The sequence below is a fragment of the Anabrus simplex genome, chromosome 7 (genome assembly GCF_040414725.1).
Source record: "Anabrus simplex isolate iqAnaSimp1 chromosome 7, ASM4041472v1, whole genome shotgun sequence".
Lineage (NCBI taxonomy): Eukaryota > Metazoa > Arthropoda > Insecta > Orthoptera > Tettigoniidae > Anabrus > Anabrus simplex.
In genome coordinates, this window is record NC_090271.1 from 131,627,673 (window position 1) to 131,650,171 (window position 22,499).

A 22,499-nucleotide genomic window follows, 5' to 3' on the forward strand; every position below is an offset into this window, starting at 1 on the left:
AAATTCCTACTTGTTTTGTTTTCCATTCATCAAGAAGTTTGGACATTCTTCAACAGATGTCACTGCTAAAAACTATGATCATGCATCCTGGTGCGAAGTGAAAGAACTTTTGATTTAAAGAAGTTATGTATTCATAAGTTTATTTTACTAAATGATGTTCATTTATTTTTGGGTTGGCAATATTGATCTTTTCCTTCCGCCAGTTTTGAATTTAGCCAATCAAGAATTTCTGGAATTAATTTTCAACCAATTACGTATTTCTTCTTCGATTTTGAGTGTAAATTTTTCATTCACCAATAAAATTGTGAGGGCGTGGCTGTTTTATTCGTGAAAGGTTTCGAACTTTCCCCGAGGGTTGATAAACTGCAGATTTTCTCATCTCCTGGCCATTTGATCGTCGTCTAACTTAATGTGTGTGTCAAACAGGGGGCGCAAGGCGCCTCTTTAATCAGGCAGCAGTTCTTCAGTAAGGTAATGGCCAGTTAACATCTTTATTTCTCTGCCCCGCAGTTTAACCAGAGGGAAAGGTTCGAAACCTTAAATATGTAACTAACTTCTCTAAAGTGTAAATCTCCTGTCGGCTCATGAAAAATTTCAGAAATCTTTAACTGTAAACCGGGGATAGAGAGTGATATACCCTCTCGAGCTCCCCTTCATCTTGGTTTGAGGTACCGCATTTGTTTCTGCAATGTATTGAAGTTATCTCCATGCGCGCTACCTCAGTAGTTTGGGATTAGCCCCTGTTTCGTTGGCCAAGTGCCCTATAGGTTTTTAAATTTTTTGGGGAGCTCAATCTTTGACTCCATTCCGGTTGTACTCGGGCCGTTTATTGAACCTGTTCTTTTTCACTAAGGCCCCGTAGGTGGGGTACTAGATACCCCTGTGTAATAAGATGGCTATTTGTAAGTAGTGCCTTGTAAGGCCAGTGATTTTTAGACTTTCACATGGTGTTACCTTGAGTAGGCTGTGAGTACTGAGTGCACGTCAGCTCTTTTCTAGTATTCTAAGAATGCCTCTAGGAGGCTTGATATTGTAAACTGGGAGCAAGAGCTCCATGTATTAGGGGATTCCTGCCCTTGTGTAAAATTGTAATCTTGGTAAAGTTGAACTGAGGGCTCAGGTAATGTAAAGCGAGGGGCTGGAAGCCCTGGTTACTAAACAGTCACTAAAGTTTGGGTTTTCTTGCTTTGTCTAAACCTTGTGATGGTACCTGATATGTCATTGTTATCTCACTAAGTGAAAAGTTGTTAAAGTTTTGTTATTTTTCAAAAATATAACCTTTGTTAAAATTTTAAATTAACCTTGACTTTGTAGTTAGACCCATTCATCCCGGCACCTTCTTTCACCTCTGCTGGTCCACGTGTAACCTCATAACAAATATTATTATTATTATTATTATTATTATTATTATTATTATTATTATTATTATTATTTTCGAAGCTAAGATGGATAGACTGGATCATAAATTGAGATGTACTGAAACAGGTTGATAAGGAAACAGTTATAATGAAATTTGATTGATCACCCGACGGCAGGACAGGTTGACGAATCCTAACGCATTTAGGTTAGTGCCTACGTTCTCAGTTTTGTTGTTGCTATTATTGGTGGTGGTGGTGGTGTTGGTGCGGCTTTGTGTAAAAGGTCAACCTGTGTTGTTGGGATGTCTATTCTTAAGAGAACTACAATTAATTGGGGATTTGTCAGAATTCAGTCATGACTTATGTATAAAGTACCATCTCAGCATTGGAGTCGAGATGTGACACAATGAAAAGACACTTCTAACGGGACCAAGAGAAGGATCTTAACTTACAGAGGCTGAGTGCACCCTGTTCCAGATATTGAATCCAGTCTGCAATTCGAGAATCAAACTCAGAACAACAAGGTGTAAGCCAAAATTCCATGTTTTATTATTTAGAAACAAAGGAATGGAGTCCACTCCATCTTATGAGACCAATAGTTTGTAGTCGCAGCGACATTTAGCACAGTTATTGCAAAATTGCGTACTTCCTGTATGAGTGGGTTGGGAGAAGGTCCATAGTTCGTTTGTTGATCCATATTTTTCTGCGAGTGCATACACGGGATCTGTCAATATTCACTGGAGGATTCTGACTGCAGACGGGAAAGACCAACCTGCCAATCTAACAAGTGAGGAAGTGATACTGTGAATTTTCAGAGATTTACATCCTTGTTTTTTCTTTTTAGGAGAATTATCGAGGTTAATATGAATAGAATGGGTCATAAATTGAAATGTACTGAATAGGGCTAATTCCATTGATGAAATAATAAGGGAAAATAGACGTGAAACTGGATCAGTCGAAGGTTTCAGCCAGTGTCACTGTAGCGTACTTGCTATGACGTGATCCTGTCAGCTCAGAGGTCCACATTCAAACTCCCCGACTGGTGCTCTAAGGCCGGTCTTAAGCTACGTACATATTTAGCAACACCGCCTCGCAAAGCTAATTTGAATTCGCCCGCGAAGCAATCTGATTGGCTAATTTCAGCAGCTGACAAAATGACAACGGCGCGAAAAATCGAATTAATTTTTCAATGTATTTATCAGCATGACTAATCCTCTAATGCTCATATACACGGCTCACCTTGTTTCCGAACACCCTGTATATATATATACTTACCTGCATACAAAATGACAACGGCGCGAGATATCGAATAATTTTTCGATGTATTTATCAGCATGATTAACCCTCTAATGCTCATATACCCGGCTCACGTTGTTTCTGAACACCATGTATATATATTGAACCCATGACCTTTGTGCCCTGAGAATTTTAAGTTACTACATTTCTGAACATTTCTTGATATCACGGGAGTGACACGTGGCAAGGGGCTAGCTACTTTTCGTCCCACGCTCTGGGATACGTGACGTCATCCGCACGTGTCGTACGTGGAAGGATACAGAAGAAAGTTTGAGACTTCTAAGCCATTTTGGTGGATTATTTCAGAAGAGCGCGTGTGTGCAGCGTCCCCACGTGAAGTCGACAGAAAAGTAGTGCCTATCAAATGAGGTCATTTAACCAGTTAAATTAATAAATATAAATTTTAAATGTTCAGGATCACTACTGCTAGTGAGTTAACAAATACATGGTTACATCCAAAACTCTTTTAAATACGGTTCATTTAAGTCAGAAAGATTAAGCAAATTTTCTTTGCGGCAAAGGGAAAATGCCTGGAGAGAGGGCGTAATGGCTATAAATATAGAATGGACGCCATGATGAAACCCCTCCATTGTGTTATTGAATCTTGAGCGAGAGAGTTAGACTGTTCTGTAAATCAAGCGACAAAGTAGACTTTGTCCGACGAACATATTTTGGCGGATGTGGCTGGGGTCTTGAATCCAAATGGATTTTGTTTGTGCAAAGGTAGTCTTGTAAAAATGAGGTCAAGATATTGCAGAAGAAGTATAAAGCTCTAAAATATTTTTGTGTTGTAAAAAGTAATTCGTGTGCGGGCAGTAACTACCATCAGTCGAGTGCGATCAACGGAGACAAGTGTGAAGGGTATTTCTTTTTTTTAATTTTTTATTTCCAGGAAAATAAACAAATATTATGATGTACAGCAAGAAATGTAAAATGGCTAGATAAAGCGACGGAAGGTCACTGGTGATCCGAAGGATAGAATCCGGCGTCGATTTCAGGTAGGTGCCTTGCCATCTTACCACCTACTATATCTTGTTTTGTGATGTCAAACTTATGTGCATTTGAAATGGGTTTTTATGACGCAGTTGGTCACCCCTATGTTTTTGGCGAATGTCAAAATCTGACGAAAGGTCGTTTGTTTTATTTTCTGCTTGGATAAATTTAAAATATTGTGAGTGCCGTGTGACATGTAAAAGTTATTAGTGAGGGCTTCGAAGTGATATCACGTCCAGAGTAGATCGTCAATTTCCGTGAATTTATTGCCTATACTTTTGTGATGTTAATTGAGATAATTTTATCTGATGGAAAACTTTTCTGTTTGAATTTTGACGTAAATAATGTAAGAAATCCATGGTTACCCATTTTCAATCGAGTGGAAGCGTGCTGTCGGATTGAGAATATAGAGTGGTGAAATTTGTCACGGAGTGAAACATGATTCTATGTCCATTTAAACTGTGTCGGACTGACAATAAAAAAGTAGTAGAATTTTGACAGTCATTTTGTGAAATCCAGTTTTGGAAAATACGAGATCATTATGCGAAGTGTTCATTATTAATGTATTTGTACGTATTAGGTGTCGTGGATTCCAAGTATTTTTATTCCAGTCTTGTTTGTCAGTGAGAGCCGTCGATTGGAGACGAGAGTTCAGAGTTGTCGTATGAGTTGAGATGGGATTTGTGAATCAGGTGATTGGAAGCCTATAAATGTTCCGGGATATGTATAAGCCCGAGGAAGATTTTGTGTAATGTTTGGGATGGAAAGTAGAATGCGAGAATCCATGCCGGTATTAATTTGCGACGTGTACAATTATAGTAGGGAATTTTGAAGGATAATCTATGTGCATTTTGTTGGTCAGAAATATCGTATTTGTTTAATTATGTCGGCAAAGTTAAAGGTTTCATTCTGAGAGGCCAGTCAGGCAGGACGAACAGATGTCTCATATCACAGCAGGGCGAGGGTAACGGGATTTGAGTGTGTTAGAATTGAGATCACATTTCCTGGCAGTGGATATCAATAATTACGGAATCTAGTTGAAATTTTCATCCTGAAATAACGCGTGTGTTATTAGATACTGTAAATTTGTTTAATTGAGATTGTAATGTACATTGGGGCCACGAACATATAGAGTATAATGAGCAAGGTTAGCCAATTTCAGGGTTGTCCAAAATATAGAGCGATGGTAATGATGATTGTTTTGTTTGTGAGGGGCGCACAAAGCTTCACGGAAAGTTTACGACAAGATATGACATCGTAACCGGTTTACCTTGTACGGCGAGTTAGTTATGGTTTTGCACTTAATTATTAGGGTTATCCAAGTAGTAATAATGGTATTAAATTAAATTAAAGTGTGATGTCACGAAACAAGATAAATACTGGAAATAAGTGATATAAATTTTTTCCAGCCACCGACGATATAAATCCAACATGATTAAAAATGAATTACAACAAGACTTGTGTAGGGACATGTGAAAGAAACCATTCGTACGCGGAGATAGAATTTGTTGTTCATTAAGATTTCATTAAATCATTTAAATTTATTTATTAAATTCAGTGGAAACGTATTTTGAAATAACTTTAAATCAAGTGAATAACTTGAAAATGCATTCTGGAAATCTTAGTCCATTTTTCAGGGGAATATGTAAATGTTAACGTAACGATTAAGGGGACATATCCGAAGGTAATGGATTTTTACTGCCACAAAGTATTGTGAGCATTGTTGTTGTTGCATTATTTAACTTTGATTGATTGAGCAGTAAATGTGCTGGGGTTAGTAAAGTGGAAACTTTGGTCATCAACCGATGTAACTTAAGTGTATTTAGCCTTCAGCTTAGCAACTTGCATGGTCACGGGGTCATCAACCTCAGTGGCTTAGAGTAGGGCCATATGCCACCGTAGAATCATTTGCCTTGTGGTCGTCATCAGAATGACTTTAAAGTAACTTAGAAGTTTAGATGTCGGTCCATGGCATAGTCATTAAAGTCAGAAAGATTACGCAAATTTTCTTGGCGGCAAAGATAACGATACAGTTATCGTGGTATCTCTGTTTTACCTATAGTATATACAAAAGCCCTTCAGATCAGACTAGTGGAATAAATAGATCACCAACTTTCATGCCGTATAAACCAATTGGACTGCCTTAATTATGCCCAGAGTCCAGAGTTCGTGTTACGAGGACTGAACCATAAAGAATCACTATGATGGTACATGTAGTCTCACATGGAAGCCGAATCTAAGGATTTCCAGACTTTCTTTTCTTTAATTAATAATTGAGACAATGGTTTCTAGTAAGGATGCCCATCAGGCAGTTATGTCAAAGGCTCACACCATTGTTCTGACCTTCTGTGCAAAATGATTGCTTTGTGTCCAGTGGACACGATTGGATTCTAATGATACCGATGATAAAATTATTAACTCTTTAGAGATTACTTGAATAAATAGGAATATTTTTTTAAACAGACCTTTCATTTGAGTAGATAGATTAGAATTACTGAACCCTACCTTTACCTCAGCAAGTGACGAAGAACCCGATACGACCCAAGAGACAGATCTCATGAAAAATTGCTGATAGGTAAGGAAGGTAGGTATCCTTCATAGTGGACCAAAGGGTTCAATATATACTTATCTGCAGACAAAATGAAAACGGCGCGAGATATAGAATTAATTTCTCGATGTATTTATCAGCATGACTAACCCTTTAATGCCCATATACTCGGTTCACTTTGTTTCCGAACACTCTGTATATATATACATAATACTTATCTGCAGACAAAATGCCCAACGCTGGCTATGTTTTTATTGGATTTTTGCGTTAGACGAACTTTGGACTGAGAATCTTATGCGGTAGGTAATAATTGTCATTTTTGCAAAAATCGGGAAAACATCACATTTTTTATTCTATGACTGTGTCTTGTTTGTGTTAAACAAACGCTCTGTGAAGCAAAGAAATTCGTTCAAATTTCCTATGCTGACAATATGTGGGAGATCTCGTGAAAGAGATTCATACATTCAGCGCATGCATCATGCTTTCAAGAGGGAAGGTTTCCGAGTTGCGATCAGAGGTATATTGCATGTGTCCTGTTGCAACACATGTGTTGGACGAATGTTTTATGCAGCAGCGTCGGCATCTAGTCAACTTGTCTTGCAGAACAACACGTGTGACACGTGTAACGTCAGGACACGGTGACCTACACGTCAAGTCCGCATTTCTCTCGGGGCAGGGAAAGTGTTTTAAAACAACTGAATGGGGATATTACGTTTCATAACTTTGCTCTAGCTCGAATAATTTCTTTCTTTCGTCATAGTTTTCCCTGACAATGTACTGTTATCGATAAAAGTGATTTTTTTTTGCTATTTGCTTTACGTCACACCGACACAGATAGGTCTTATGGCGACGATGGGATAGGAAAGGCCTAGGAAGTGGAAGGAAGCGGCCGTGGCCTTAAATTAAGGTACAGCCCCGGCATTTGCCTGGTGTGAAAATGGGAAACCACGGAAAACCATTTTCAGGGCTGCCGACAGTGGGTTTCGAACCCACTATCTCCCGATTACTGGATACTGGCCGCACTTAAGCGACTGCAGCTATCGATCTCGGTGAAAGTGAAAGTAGTATGTAGAAAATGCCAAAGTGTTGTTTACTGTATTGGCCAAATTTCAATAGTAAATTTTGTAAATATAAACCATTTTAAAACTTAATACTTGTAAGAATATGAGAAAAAAAGACGTTTCCGGTATTATAAAAATTAAAACTGGATGAAATATAATATTTTCTTTTTGCTCCATTTGAATTGTCCAATAAATTATACGGATTTTGTGCAATGCTATAAAGGGTTCAAAATCTGGAGAATCCGAGAATTTTTCGTTAAGAAAAAAGCCATTTATTTTAGTGTCGACACAGTTACTTGAACCTTAACATATCTATAATTGTCTATGTTTTACATATATGTTATAGCGTTTTATGGTTACATTTCGTGTTTCACTATAAGATCTGGGAATATCAAGAATTGTTTATAAAAGCGACGACATTCGTAACACACGTTAAAGGTTCCGGCATGACCATGTTCTCCAGCATTATTTCTGCCCACTTTTTACGGATTATTATTCTCAGGGATAAATGGCCAAAATTTCTCCCAAAACAAAGAAACAAAGACTAAGTCCCACCAAAAAAAGAAGATGAAATTCGGAAGATAGTCATGGAACTGAAGAACAACAAAGCTGCAAGAGATGATTCAATAACGGTGGATATACTTAAAGGTAGTGGAGAAATAACCTTCCAGGCATTAATCCACGAATTGGTAAAAATTTGGGAGACTGAAAAGATTCCTGATTAGTGAAAAATGGCACTGATTCACCCAGTAAACCAAAAAGGTGAAAAAACCCACTTGTCAACAGTTATCGTGGTATCTCTGTTTTACCTATAGTATATACAAAAGCCCTTCAGATCAGACTAGTGGAATAAATAGATCACCAACTTGGTGAATACCAAGGTGGTTTCAGAAAAGGAAGATCATGTATTGAGCGGATATTGAGTTTGAAAAGAGTCATGGAAAATTACACATCAAAAGATCTTGTAGTCGTCTGTGTAGATTTCCGGAAAGCGTACGATTCAGTCGACCACGAGTGTTAATTGACAACTTGAGTGAATTTGGAGTGGATAATAAAACAACAGAGTTTATCAAGCATGCCCTAACTCTCACCCGCTCTAAAGTAAAATTCATGGGTGAATTTTCCAAGGAGTTTGAAATTAAAACAGGAGTGAGGAAGGGTGATGGACGATCACCGACTCTCTCTTCAATTGTGTGTTGGAGAAGGTTAATCGTGAATGGGAAAAAGAACTTAACAAGAAAGGTTTACTGAACCAAGTATACATTGGAGGTTCAAAAAACGGCGTCAAGATCCAACTGTCTAGCTTTTGCTGATGATTTAGCGATCCTTTCTAGAAATACAGATACAGCTGTTGAAGAAATGAATCTTGTGGAACTAAAAGATGAAAAGGCTGAACTTGGGATCTCCTTTGAAAAAACAGTACTTGATTAATATCCCTACAGCTCTCCAACAAAAAGACAAGGTATGGTAAGGTTGCATGAGTTAAGAGGTTCAAATTTCTCGATGAGATTGTGCAGATGGGATCTAATGAAACGGAAGCTAGCAACAGTAGGCGAGATAGAATGACCGCAGAGTTTCGCAGAACGCACTACATATACAAGAAAAATGCAATTTCAATGCAAACTGAACTCAGTTTTACTACACGGTGATTTAACCCGAATGTCTCTATGGAAGTGAATGCCACCGAGTTACTGGAGAGGCTGCTCTGAGAGAAGCTGAGCAGATCCTTCGAAAGATAATGGGCCCAAAGATTGTGGCTGAACAATACAGGTTGCGAGGGCGAGAGGAACTCTATCAGAAAACCGAACGACTAACGCAATCCATCAAGAAGCGACGACTCAAGTTCTATGGCCACCTCTTTATAATGAAAGACAACCTGTTGACGAAGAAATTTTTTACCATATTGGATAGTAGACTTAACACATGTGGTAAGTAGTTCAGGGAGGCCAGGAAAGATCTGAATAAAATTGGACTAAATTGTGAAGACATTGCTAACAGAACCAAGTACCGACACCAGATCAATAACTTCAAGAGTTTTCGTGAAGAAGAACAGAAGAATAGCGGGCGAACAGCGGAAAGGAGACAGGCTGTCAGGGGGAGAACACGGAGTTGCAAAGAAAGCTTCTAAAAATTTGTAAATGTTGCTTATTATGGTCTCTATTGGCCGTAAACTTTATAAAAATGAAGCGTATTGTAGAACCTTTTTTTTGTAGGGAAATATATTTATGTTATAGATATTTTGGGTGTGTCGATCCGTTGTTTCCATTCATTTGGCATCTAATTTCGTTGCCTCATGTTTCGATTCCATCTTCCTTGTTTTGCCGAGGTATTTAAAATGACAGCAAAAGTTTTTAATGACTTTAAATGTCATTGCCAATAAAAGTTTACATATATGCTTTTTCCCGACCCCAGTTCAGTGAAGTTTAAAATATTCAATTCTATAGCTGGAAATTAAGATGTTTAAACTGAAGAAGAGTGTAAGAGCTGTAGACTTGGACCATAGCGAATAGCTTCTAAATCTCACAAGTGGAGGACCAGGCCAACAGGTTATTATCGAGATATCAGAAAACCAGATTTTAAAACATACTGTAAAAGATGTATTTGTTTCTTCTTTCCATCGAAAAAAATAGAAGGGAAAGAATAATTGATGTTTTCTTAAGTCATAATTTTATGACCAACAAAAGAAGAAGTTAACGTCATCATCCAACAGGTTTGGAACATTTTGAAAGGGGAAAAATAAAGTACATACATTAGCAGTGGCTAGGTAGAATGCGATAAAATTAATTAATTTCGTCCCTCTCTTTTTTTTATTGGCATGTCACCTCACAACTCGGAATTAAAAGCTAGTTGCGTATCCTTCTCCGCAATATAAATAACAAAAGTGATTTATAAACTAGATTTACTGTAATAAACCTATACAGAAATATCGTTCAATGAGAAATATTTTAATTGACTTAGCTTCAGGAAGAAAATGACTTATTATAAGAATAGGTTTGGTACCTGTTTATCCTGATGTACCATTCTTTCTTAAACAGAGGCAATTTTCTTTAAATATACCCTCATCTGTCACTGTCAATATATCGCAGAGACAAACTCCATATTAAGTTGGGATGCATCACTCCACTCCAGTGATTTTTTTTTTACTATTGGCTTTACGTCGCATGGGCACAGACAGCTCTTATGGTGACATTGGGAAAGGAAAGGGCTAGGACTGGGAAGGAAGCGGCTGTGGCCTTTATTAAGTTACAGCCCCAGCATTTGCCTGGTGTGAAATTGGGAAACCACGGAAAACCACCTTCAGGGCTGCGGACAATGGGGTTCGAACCCACTATCTCCTGAATACTGCATACTGGCCGCACTTAAGCGACTGCAGCTATCGAGCTCGGTATTCCAGTGTTTAACCATGGACAGCTGTTGTGCTGCTTTCTGAAGAGTACGCAGACCTATATATGTCAAAATACAAGTCCCCTCTACAATTATTTCACTGAGTCTGGTTTATAGGAAAATTTTATTACGCAGGGTGTTCCCAAACATGTCAGAGGTTATCATGAGTGAATAGTAACCCCACCCCCAATTAAAAAAGAAAACTACAAAATGTTCCTATGATCGTTTGCGAGTTATACACTTTCCATCTTTGTACGGGAAGTATTGGTAGTAGCCTTACTTGGCAAATGCTATGTGGAGTAGCTATCACATTGCTGGTGTGCTAGTAGGGATATTGGATTCTAACACATAAAGTACACAAAATGTCCACCATGCGCCTAAATGCAAACCTGAACACGCTGCATGAATGTCGGAAAAAGGTTTCTAACTCTCCCCCGGTCTAGAAAGCCAAGAATAACGGCCGAGAGGATTCGTCGTGCTGACCACACGCCACCTCGTAATTTGCAGGCCTTCGGGCTTAGCAGCGGTCGCTTGTTAGTCCAAGGCCCTTCAAGGGATGTAGTGCCATATGGTTATGGGATTTTTTTTAAGACTCGAGGCATCGATGGCAATGTTGTTCCACACGTTGGGAAAGTACTGCAATGTCCGTAACGACATGCCTGACTCTACGAACTATACGAACTATCTCCGCATTCCAGTTAATAACGTAAACAAGCATAGCTCGTAGTCTATCGACCACAGGGCACAGGGACTTTCTGGCGATTAATTTTCACATGTGTAGGAAACCATGTATCTGTTCTTTCTATTCCAATTACATGTTTTTTTACACTTTAAGTGAAACTTTTGTTCTAAAGATACATTAATATGCTCATTGCTGCATATTTACACGTAGTAATTACCACTGTCAAAGAGAGGCTTACTTTCTACGAGGGATGTAAATAAAGTATAGTACGCGAACCTTTTCTTGAGCCCTAGTTCCGATTCAGCACTATGGAACTCAGGTTTCAAGAAAAGGTTCGCGTACTATACTGGCAACATAGTTCAGACAGTCGGAGGAGATCAGGCATGCGCGTATAGGATGTGGAAGCGGTCAGGTGGCACTGCTGTCGATGTGTAGTATGCATCTGACGGGCACCCAATTGGAAGTATTGTTGCTGTGTGGCGTTGAAGTGAAGAGTGTCGATTTCACTGCTCTAAAGCATGTTTTCAAAAGATGATGAGCGTTCTAAGATTAAAATCGAGGTTGTCGAGGATGTTGTCGAGGATTACGTGAAGCCTGTGGTGAGAATGCCTTACCGTATAGGACGGTTGCACGATGGGTCAAAGTGTTAAGCTCTTATTGCAACGGTGGCATTGGCAGGTCGTGGAACATCCTCCGTACTCACCAGACATGGGTCCTTGCGAATTCGACCTGTTTCCAACGTTGAACGAACACCTCCGAGGCCGCCGATTTCCTGGCGTGGCATCTATACTCCGCGCAGTAGGGCGCTCCGTCGCTGTCGTCAACAGAGAACGCATTGCTAACGGTCCCCAACGGCTTCCCGGCATTTTGCAAAAGTTAATAGATTTTGCGGGTGACTACATTGAAGGAATGTAGTGCAATTGTACTTGTTAGTTCATTAAATATTGCGTCCTATCAATATTGCCACTAATTTATTTACAACCCTTTACAGAAAGGCATAAAATGACAGGGAGGGATTCGGTTGGGAGAACTACAGTAAGGAGTTTGGTCTATGTCGAGGTCTTGGTCTTCCTGGCAGACTGTGGTTAAAAGCCTGCAATCTAATATCTTGTAGCTTAAGAAGAGGTGCAGTGAACATAGGCATTTTCAAGACTAATGTGATGTCAGTAGAAAAGAAGCGTACGAGGAGTGAATGCAAAGTAGGGAATACGAAACTAGAACAGATGGGTCATTTCAAGTACTCGGTAAGTGTATTCTCTCTGGATGATTCTACGCTAAGTGAAATTAAATAAAGATCCAGCAAAGCTAATGCTGTGAACTCGCAGATATGATCAACGGAATTCTATAGGAAAGACATGAATTCTCGGAGGAACCTATTCTTACATCCAGCTGTGAGTTTGAGTTCGAGAAATAGTGGGTTCAAACCCCAGTGCCGGCAGTCCTGAGGATGGTTTTCCGTGCTTTCCAATTTTCACAACAGGCAAAGCTGGTGGTGTACCTTAATAATTGCCAGGGACGCTTATTTCTTACTCCTTTTTTTGCTAGTGGCTTGACGTCGCACCGACACAGATAGGTATTACGGCGACGATGGGATAGGAAAGGCCTAGGAGTTGGAAGAAAGCGGTCATGGCCTTAATTAAGGTACATCCCCTGTATTTGCCTGGTGTGAAAATGTGAAGCCACGGAAAACCATCTTCAGGGCTGCCGACAATGGGATTCGAACCCACTGTCTCCCGGATGCAAGCTTACAGCCGCGCTCATCTAACTGCACGGCCAACTCGCCTGGTATATTTCCTACTCCTAGCCCGTTCTTATCCTATCATAGATATAAGACCTACCTGTATTGGTGCGACGTAAAGGAAAGTGTAATATTTGTTTTCTTAGATCGGTCGTGTTCAGACCACCTTCGGTGTATGAAAGTGAGAGCTGGTTAAATTCAGGATATCCTATTCATAAGTAAGAGGCATGATGGTATCGGGAATGATTGCTGTAAAAACTGGTGGGGACAATGGCAATAGGGTAGTCGAAATGGGGAGATAAAAGGAATATACTCGATGGATGAAGGTGATCATATAAACCGACTTCGGGAGTTGGGATATGTCAGGCGAATGGGGAGAATAATGGACTCGGTCATGGGAGGTAAGATTATATAGGGAGACCAAGGCGATGGAGACCATAGCACGTTTTGGAAAATAGATGATTGTGGGAGTGCTCAGTTAATTCACAGAGGATAACAGACTGCACGCTGAAAGACATAACACCTAGAGAGTTGCCGCGCTTTTTGGGTCACTGGCTGACACCTTGGATTTGAGAGATAGTGCGTTCGAACCCCGCTGTAGGTAGCCCTAAAGATGGTTTTCCATGGTTTCCGATTTTCACATCAGGCAAATATTGAGGCTGTACTTTAATCAAGGCCACGGGCGCTTCCTCCCTAAGCCCTTTACTATCGAATCTTTTCCATAAGACCTGTCTGTGTCAAAGCGACGTAAAAAAATATAAATGGAAAAGAACAAAACTGTATAACGCAGTACACTATGCATGCATGCATATATGTAATACATACTTTATGTGGGTATAAAAATTACTGCGTTTGGAATCCAAGTAACTACTTTTAGAATGTTGTGGTAGGATTATGAGTAAAACTATTGGGCGTATGAATTATTCCATAAGATAAGTCGGGTAAAACTACTTTCTTGCGATATCAATGCTAGACAATTAATTCATAAAGGCGTCGGGTGATTATGTTGTTACAAGAGCGGAATTCCACTCCCGTTGCATTTGCACGATGCATGAGGAAAAGCAGGGTAGACACTATGAATGACCTGACTACTTGTTTCCCATGAGGAATATGGAGCTTGTCAGCTTTAGCCGTCTATGTAATGTTCCAGCGTTACAACAGGTGGTCCAGCTGGCTTCAACCAGCAGATGAATGGAAGCTATGAGTTTCCATGTACACAATGTGGGCTTGCAGGCTTCTCGAGGTCGGCGTTTTTTACTTGTTATTGTTCCAGCCCAAGCTTTCACATGTGCGACTAATGACGAATACATTTCAAACATTTCTTTTTCTCTGTTTTATTCAGGCTTCCTTTGAGAGGCTCTACCATGAATGACGGACTTAATGCTATTTCTCCACCATAAGCCTGGGAATACCTTCTAGTAGCCTATGAATTCTTGTCGTAGAGACATTTTTAGAGCTTAGATAACTATACAGTAGTTACAAATACTTCTTGGATGGATTTTTGTTCACCGGGCGAGTTGGCCGTGCGGTTAGAGGCGCGCGGCTGTGAGCTTGCATACGGGAGATAGTGGGTTCGAACCCCACTGTCGACAGCCCTGAAGATGGTTTTGCGTGGTTTACCATTTTCACACCAGGCCTTAATTAAGGCCACGACCGCTTCCTTCCAACTTCTAGGCCTTTCCTATCGCATCATCGCCGTAAGACCTCTCTGTATTCGTGCGAAGTAAAGCAAATTAAAAATAATAATAATATACTTTCTCAGCTTATCTCAGGTATTTCTGCGGTAGCTCTACCTGTTCTGCTATTCGAGATTTCGCATGTGGTTAAATATCGACCTGCATGGTGAAAACTCTACAACTAATCCTGATGTGTCACCACACCCTGTCCAGGGTAAAAGGAGAGGGAGAGGCTATTGCTGGAAATTCGAACCCTGGCAGTCATATGTACGTCAAATCAAACTAAATATCCTTGTGGTTTTGTAGCAACGATTTAAGAGCACCAAGAGAGAGGGTTAGCGAGGTTATAATACCTGGAGAGTGAAATAATGGCTAGATAGTCGATCGTTGCAGATTACTCGAAAAACTTAACCAAGTTTGTACCAGAATGAATTATGGAATGGTGATTAACGAAGCCACCAACTTTATTACTAATTTGGGGGGAGAGAGGAAGAGAGGGCAAGTTATAACCCAGTTTGAAGGCGAACTTTAGTTAGTGAAACTCTATAGAGGGCCGGCGACAAGTTCACACCATCAACCAATTATTCTTCCAAGTTCACCACGAACAATGAAGATAGTTTCTAAGGCTCATCATTATAGGAAAACTGAGGTCAGTGGCAGAGATTCAGTAACCTCTCTGAGGAGGTGGAATGACCCGCTCACCGTCGATAGCAACGTGTGGCTTATAAAGTGAAGTGTGTGAAAATAGTGTGTGGAGAAGCTCATAAGGAATATTAAGGGACATTATATTGACGAGTAGATTTCTTGTACAGTAGCTAATTTTGGTCTAACAAGGGGACAATCCCTACTCGTCACCACCGATTTCGCTCAAATTTATAGAACATGCAGGGCTTAGCTAGAAATGAAAGTAGCCAAAGTGGGAACTCCAGACGGCCAAGCGTATAGAAAATAAAAATAAAAATAAAAATAAAAATAAAAATAAAAATAAAAATAAAAATAAAAATAAAAATAAAAATAAAAATAAAAATAAAAATAAAAATAAAAATAAAAATAAAAATAAAAATAAAAATAAAAGTCCGCCTCTGTGGTGTAGTGGTTAGCGTGATTAGCTGCCACCCCCGGAGGCCCGGGTTCGATTCCCGGCTCTGCCACAAAATTTTTGAAAAGTGGTACGAGGGCTGGAACGGGGTCCACTCAAGCCTCGGGAGGTCAACTGAGTAGAGTTGGGTTCGATTCCCACCTCAGCCATCCTGGAAGTGGTTTTTCGTGGTTTCCCACTTCTCCTCCAGGCGAATGCTGGGATGGTACCTAACTTAAGGCCACGGCCGCTTCCTTCCCTCTTCCTTGCCTATCCCTTCCAATCTTTCCATCCCTCCACAAGGCCCCTGTTCAGCATAGCAGGTGAGGCCGCCTGGGCGAGGTACTGGTCATACTCCCCAGTTGTATCCCCGCCCAAGAGTCTGAAGCTCCAGGACACTGCCCTTGAGGCGGTAGAGGTGGGATCCCTCGCTAAGTCCGAGGGAAAAACAGAACCTAGAGGGTAAACAGATGATGATGATGATGATGATGATAAAAATAAAAATAAAAATAAAAATAAAAATAAAAATAAAAATAAAAATAAAAATAAAAATAAAAATAAAAATAAAAATAAAAATAAAAATAAAAATGTTAACACGGCTCCCGCACCGTATAAGCCACTTACGTTAGTGCGCACGCCGAGCAGTTGTTGACGTAGCGGTAAGAGCTTGGGCTAGTAATTCGATGGTCGTGGGTTCGATTCTCCGTGTGGAGAATATTTTTCTTAATTTTTATATTATTCATTTATTTTATTTTACTTATGCAAAAGGCATATAGGACGTCACTTTTTTAATGAGCGCACAATTGTAGAAAATATGGAGTTGCGAACTTTCCCGACGTGTTCAAACAGAAATTCTTCTTTTTTTCTCCTTTATTGGCTTATCCCCCCTCCTTGGGGAATGTGCCATAAACATGAATAGTCGTTTCGCTGTAAGATTCGTTTTCACCTGACAAGTGAATGTTGCTCCTGGCGGCTGGAAACTAACAATAGATCCTTGGCGCAGGTAGACAATGACAATGAAATCCCAATTATTTTTACCTTTTCTATGCTTTTAGCGTATAAATAAATAAAATGAATCATTCACCTCTTTGCGTAATTTGAAAATGAATAATGTGTCCTATCTCTTCTTCTCGTCAAATTTAGCTAAATCGATCTCCTCTCGCCAATTCGATTCAGTATCTCGTCATTCGTGATCCGATCTATCCATCTCACCTTCAGCATTCTTCTGTAACACCACATTTAAAAAGCTTCTATTCTCTTTCTTTCTGAGCTAGTTATCGTCATATCTAAATTACATTCACATACATCTTTTTATTCAACTGTAAAGCTGATATTTATTAAACTAAATACTTCTTTTTAGCATCATAATATATTTTGTATAATCATTAAATTAGCTTTCTTCTTCATTGCTACTATATTCACTTGTTAGATTCATGGTTAGATTAAATTATCGCGCCAGTCAAGATAGAAAAGGGAATGACTTGCACCTATACAGAAGTACATTGGTTTAAGAAAGAGGAAATCACACAGCAAGTCAGAGGAATGAGATCTAATCGACACACAATTCTAAGCTGCGTTGTTGCCTGCCATCCCTAGTAATGAAGAAACTGAATAGCTGACTACTAAAATTCCTAGCAACTCTCACAGTTCACGAACACGTAAAAGCAAAATCCTAGTTTTTCTTTTCCTACAACACTCTAGCTTTTGCTTCAAGCATTTGCTAATTAGCTTTTGATAGTGCTAGAAAACAATTATCGCTTCATTTTTTGTTCATCGCCCTCAATATGTACAGAAGCATCTAGTTTCCATTAGCGTTTTGTTTTAAGTACTGTTGTCAGAATCTACTTTCATATTTGTTGGCCACACCAGCCCTGTGATGAGCAGTCTCTTATTGGTTTAAAGTAAATTTCGGCTCAAAAACACTAATCTATGGTCAAAGGCCAATTCAAGATATGAAGTGAAAGGGGAAGAGTAACATTTAAAAGGTGTGAATCTGTGTGTCTAAACCGGTCTGTGTTACAAATTGATCGTTTGGCTGTCTTAACCACGTTAGACTATGAGCCAAGGGTAAGATTAGGCCATATAAGGAAGGGACAGAGTTGTTGTAACATTCCATGACTAACATAAATCACTGTATCTGTAACGGCAACATTCCGTGCACTCGACTGTACTTCACTAGGAATGCCGGAGCATTTGGAACTCGACGAGACGACGAGGTGGGGTTCAATGGACAGGCATTGCGAACATCTGAATTAAGCAAAGGCAACAGAGTGCATCTTTGTCCGGCTCCTTGACTTAGTGGTCTTCGCTACAGAGGGTCTCGGCTTCGATTCCCGGCCAAGTCATGGATTTTAAGAGCGTTTAGTTAATTGTTCTAGCTCGGGTGCTGGGTGTTTGTGTTCGTCTTAAATCACACTAGAAGCCACTAACAAGAAACATGAAATTGTGGAAACATGCCTTCATACGGGGTTGGTGTCAGTAAGGGAATTCGGCCGCAAAACTGGGCCAAATCATAAAATGTCCCGATCCCATCAAAGTGGCAGAATTGCGGGAAGAGAAGAAAAATAGAGTGCATCATTTTAATTTAATTTCGTGTGGCTATTTCTAGCCAAGTGCAGCCCTTGTAAGGCAGACCCTCCGATGAGGGTGGGCAGCATCTGCCGTGCGTAGGTAACTGCGTGTTATTGTGGTGTAGGATAGTGTTATATGTGGTGTGTGAGTTGCAGGGATGTTGGGGACAGCACAAACACCCAACGTCCGAGCCACTGGAATTAACCAATGAAAGTTAAAATCCCTGACCCGGCCGGGAATCGAACCCGGGACCTCCTGAACCGAAGGCCAGTACGCTGACCATTCAGCCAACGAGTCGGACAGAGTGCATCATAGTGCCTGCATATAATCATAATGCGGAAAAAAGTTCATTCGACACTCCATGTCGTATGATGTCGGCATGTAATAGATCTCTGGTGACACATTTGGTGTTTAACTGACAAAATTCGTTAAATCCCAGCCATAGACGCCCAAGAGAGTTTTGGTTTACTCGGTCTGCCATATGGTGGGCCTAGAGTAAAACGGAACGTCGAAATTGACGAGCAGACAGCCAAATGGCGTCAAATTGAAATGTCTGCACACGGTAGCTGAGGCCATACGATTATTATTATTATTATTATTATTATTATTATTATTATTATTATTATTATTATTATTATTATTTTTAGGCCTATTATTATTATTATCATCATAATGCAATAAACTTCTTTGTAATCATCATCAGCATCATCATCATTGTGTTATCTCATTGATGTACGTCCGCTTCATGGACAAACGAGTGCCACTTCGATTGATTACACCTCCTGGACACATGACGATGACTTTCACATGGCCTACTTCAACCTAACGATGGTTTTGGCGTCCACGCCGTCTTCGACCATCGATATCTAGGCGGTAGGCAGTACTAACGATGGTGTCAAGTACTAATAACGGCTTTCAGAATATGTACAGGTAAAGATGGACTTCAACGTTTATTCCCGTTGGTTGGAGCCTCATAAATATGGCAGTCTTGTAGACATTGTCGAGTAGAGAATAACTCATTTTCCATCGTAGCCTACTTATTCCCATAGTGCGAAGAAAGCGCTCAGTACTTCTGAGATGGGTCAGGGCTCGGTGCAACAATAGTTCAACCAGCATTACCAGTGATCGATTGAAATGTTCTTAAAATATGAATATTGAATTTTCACGACCGCATTGTAATCGAAACAGACTTTCAACGTATTAAGTCGTGTTACGTACATGTAGTACGTGTTGAAGAGATGTTAAGTACAGAACAAAAATGGCCAGCCGGATCCCACTGGGACACCAGTCAATATTCATTGACATGCCCCACAACGGGCGACTTAAACGCACTCTACAGTGTGCTAGCAGCAGTGCCAGACCTGTAGCTCAGATCCTTTCAAACAGAACAAAGATGGCCTAGGCCACCATAGCTCAATTGGTAGAGCAACCGACGCGAAATCGGGAGGTTGTGGGTTCGGATCCCACTGGTGTCCGGCTGGCCATTTTTGTTCTGTACTTAACATCTCTTCAACACGTACTACATGTACGTAACACGACCTAATACGTTGAAAGTCTGTTTCGATTCACCCGAGATAACAAAACTTCAAGAAGCCTTCGACCAACTGGAAAAGTGGGCCACCAGAAATGAACTGCAACTTAACGAAAAGAAAACCGTGACAATGACGTTCAGGAAAGGAGGCAGACCAGCAGCCAATGACAAGATCACATACAAGAACGAGCCACTATCAATCGTCTCTTACTTTAAATACCGAGGGATCACCTTGCAGGCATATGGTACTGTTTTCACGATACATGTCCAAGAAAGAATAACAGCTGCAACCTTAGCCATGACTGATATAAAAAACCTTCCAAAGATCTCGCTGGCAACCGCAATGGAAATATTCAAATTGAAAATTACCCCCGTAATAACATATGGTATGGCATTAATTTGGGAGTATCTTACCAAAAGCAATCTAGCAGATATAGAAAAAGTGAAAGACAAATTCTTAAAAAAAGCTTTATGTGTATCAAAGTACACCCGATCGCGCCTGGTATATGTGCTGGCAAGAGAAACTTTTTTCATAGAAGATCTCCGCCTACAACTGCAACTACCCTCTACACCGGCATACGAAAATTTGCTCATTGACCTTCAGAGAAAAAGGGAAGATATATGGCTGGATTTCTACTCTACAGACGCTATATTAAACAGCGAATGGAAAAAGCCCGGTTATCAGCTTAGACATGTAATGACGCGATTTGCTGTTCATGGATTTCACCACCGGTTATGCAGCAGAACCAACTACCATGAACCAAACGATTCACAGTGCTTCTGAAAATTGTGTGGCAAGGGCTGTGAAAGGTACCACGCAATGTCATGCAGGAAAATATTGGTGTCACTGACTAAATTCTGCCTCGATGAAAATGAGAGCTAAAATTATTTTCTTTGCACATTGTGCGAATCTTTACTATTAAATAAATTTAATTTTAACGTAAACTGAAGTTGAGAAAAAAAATGATGTGATGAATAAGAAAATATTACATTTAAATCAATATTCATAATTTAAAGTTTTAAAGTTCTCGACGGAATTTCTTAGTCCGACACCAAACTCCAGAGTAATTTTAATATTTTAATACAGAAACCTAATTTTCTCAAAAATTCAGCTTAGTAAACTGAAATGTCTGACGCTTAACATTTTTTATTGCAATATTTTCTTTGTAATTGTTTGGAAGTTGATTCCTCAGCCGGAGTGTTCTGCTCCACTAGCGGCTAACATAGATAGCGTAGGCATAATTGAAGGGGCGTGCTAGGAAAATGAAGAGTGAGATAGTTTCCGTTGGTGCTATTACTTATCAATCTGCCAAACCTACTGAAATGCACACACCAACTAACTGTATGGTCATGAATACTCCCAGCAACGTCATGGATTATACACTGATTATGTGCCAAAGAGCTTATAGTCAGTGGTCACAGAAGTGGGAGAAAACAAAGAGCCACAAAGGTAAATTTTACTCAACGATTGAACAGAATCCCCCGCGACGTCCTTGGTTTGCACAATGGAACACTCAACGACGATTGATCTCGACAATCACTCGAATGCGCTTCAATCACGGAAGTTTTAGAAGTAACCTTTATCGCATCAACGTAGTGGACGCGCCATACGGTTTTTGTGATGGCCAGTCGATTCGGGACCTAAACCATCTCTTTTTTGCATGTGCTCATTACCACCAACAGCCAAATGTGTTTATTACAGCTCTGCTTCACGCTAAGCAACAGTTAACAACCTGTTTAAGTACACTACTGGCGACCAAAGACTAAAAGGTGTATACTATTATTAGGAACTATTTAACAACAACTTGTCACCAAATTTGACTGATTTTCTATGGCAATTTATGTGATTATAATGTAATGATGTGCAACATATATGTCTTATATATATATTTCAAACTGTGACAATGAATGATTTGTAATGAATTGTAAAGTTCAAATATCCAGGTGGCTGTTTGGTTGTAACTGATCTAAAGCCAAATTAAAAAAAAAAAAACTAACCGTATGATTGATGCAATAGCACCATTCACACCGGGTCCAGTTGCATAAGAATGGCATTTTAGCATTGATCTTTCTCCACTTTCTTTCATAGACCATTAAAGCCAAGCATGAAACGGGGACACAGCCATGAAAGTAGTGTTTGGTGACGTAAATGATAAGTATGCTCAAGCGAATGACAAACAAGCAGGAATTGTGGCGGTGGATTCGTCAAATATTTCAATGTTTAGCATGTAATGTGATTTTTAGTCACAACGCTGCATTATTATTATTATTATTATTATTATTATTATTATTATTATTATTATTATTATTATTATTTCATCAATTTAGGAACGCTTGGCTTGTGCCGGTAGCATAATGGGCTGACTTGGCCTAAGCAAGGAGTCGCCCTCTCGATTATGACACTATAGGTACCGTCGCATCTTCTCTTCATGTAGCTTATTTCTTTCCACTGACCAGGGGACACCTCTCTCCTTCAGACATTTTCCCTGAAAACACCGGACTTTATTTAGGATCTGTCACACAGTCTGTCAGCCGCAGTTCTCTCATTTCCTTAGCAGTCTCTGTCAGCCACGTGGTATGGAC

At 39.8% G+C, this 22,499-nt stretch overlaps 1 non-coding gene across 1 annotated transcript; it reads left to right on the top strand.

Moving 5' to 3' along the window:
• Window positions 1–19,787: 19,787 nt before the first annotated feature.
• On the top strand, window positions 19,788–19,864 carry TRNAS-CGA (transfer RNA serine (anticodon CGA)). The gene has a single exon. It is a non-coding gene; the product is annotated as a tRNA-Ser (tRNA).
• Window positions 19,865–22,499: the final 2,635 nt, after the last annotated feature.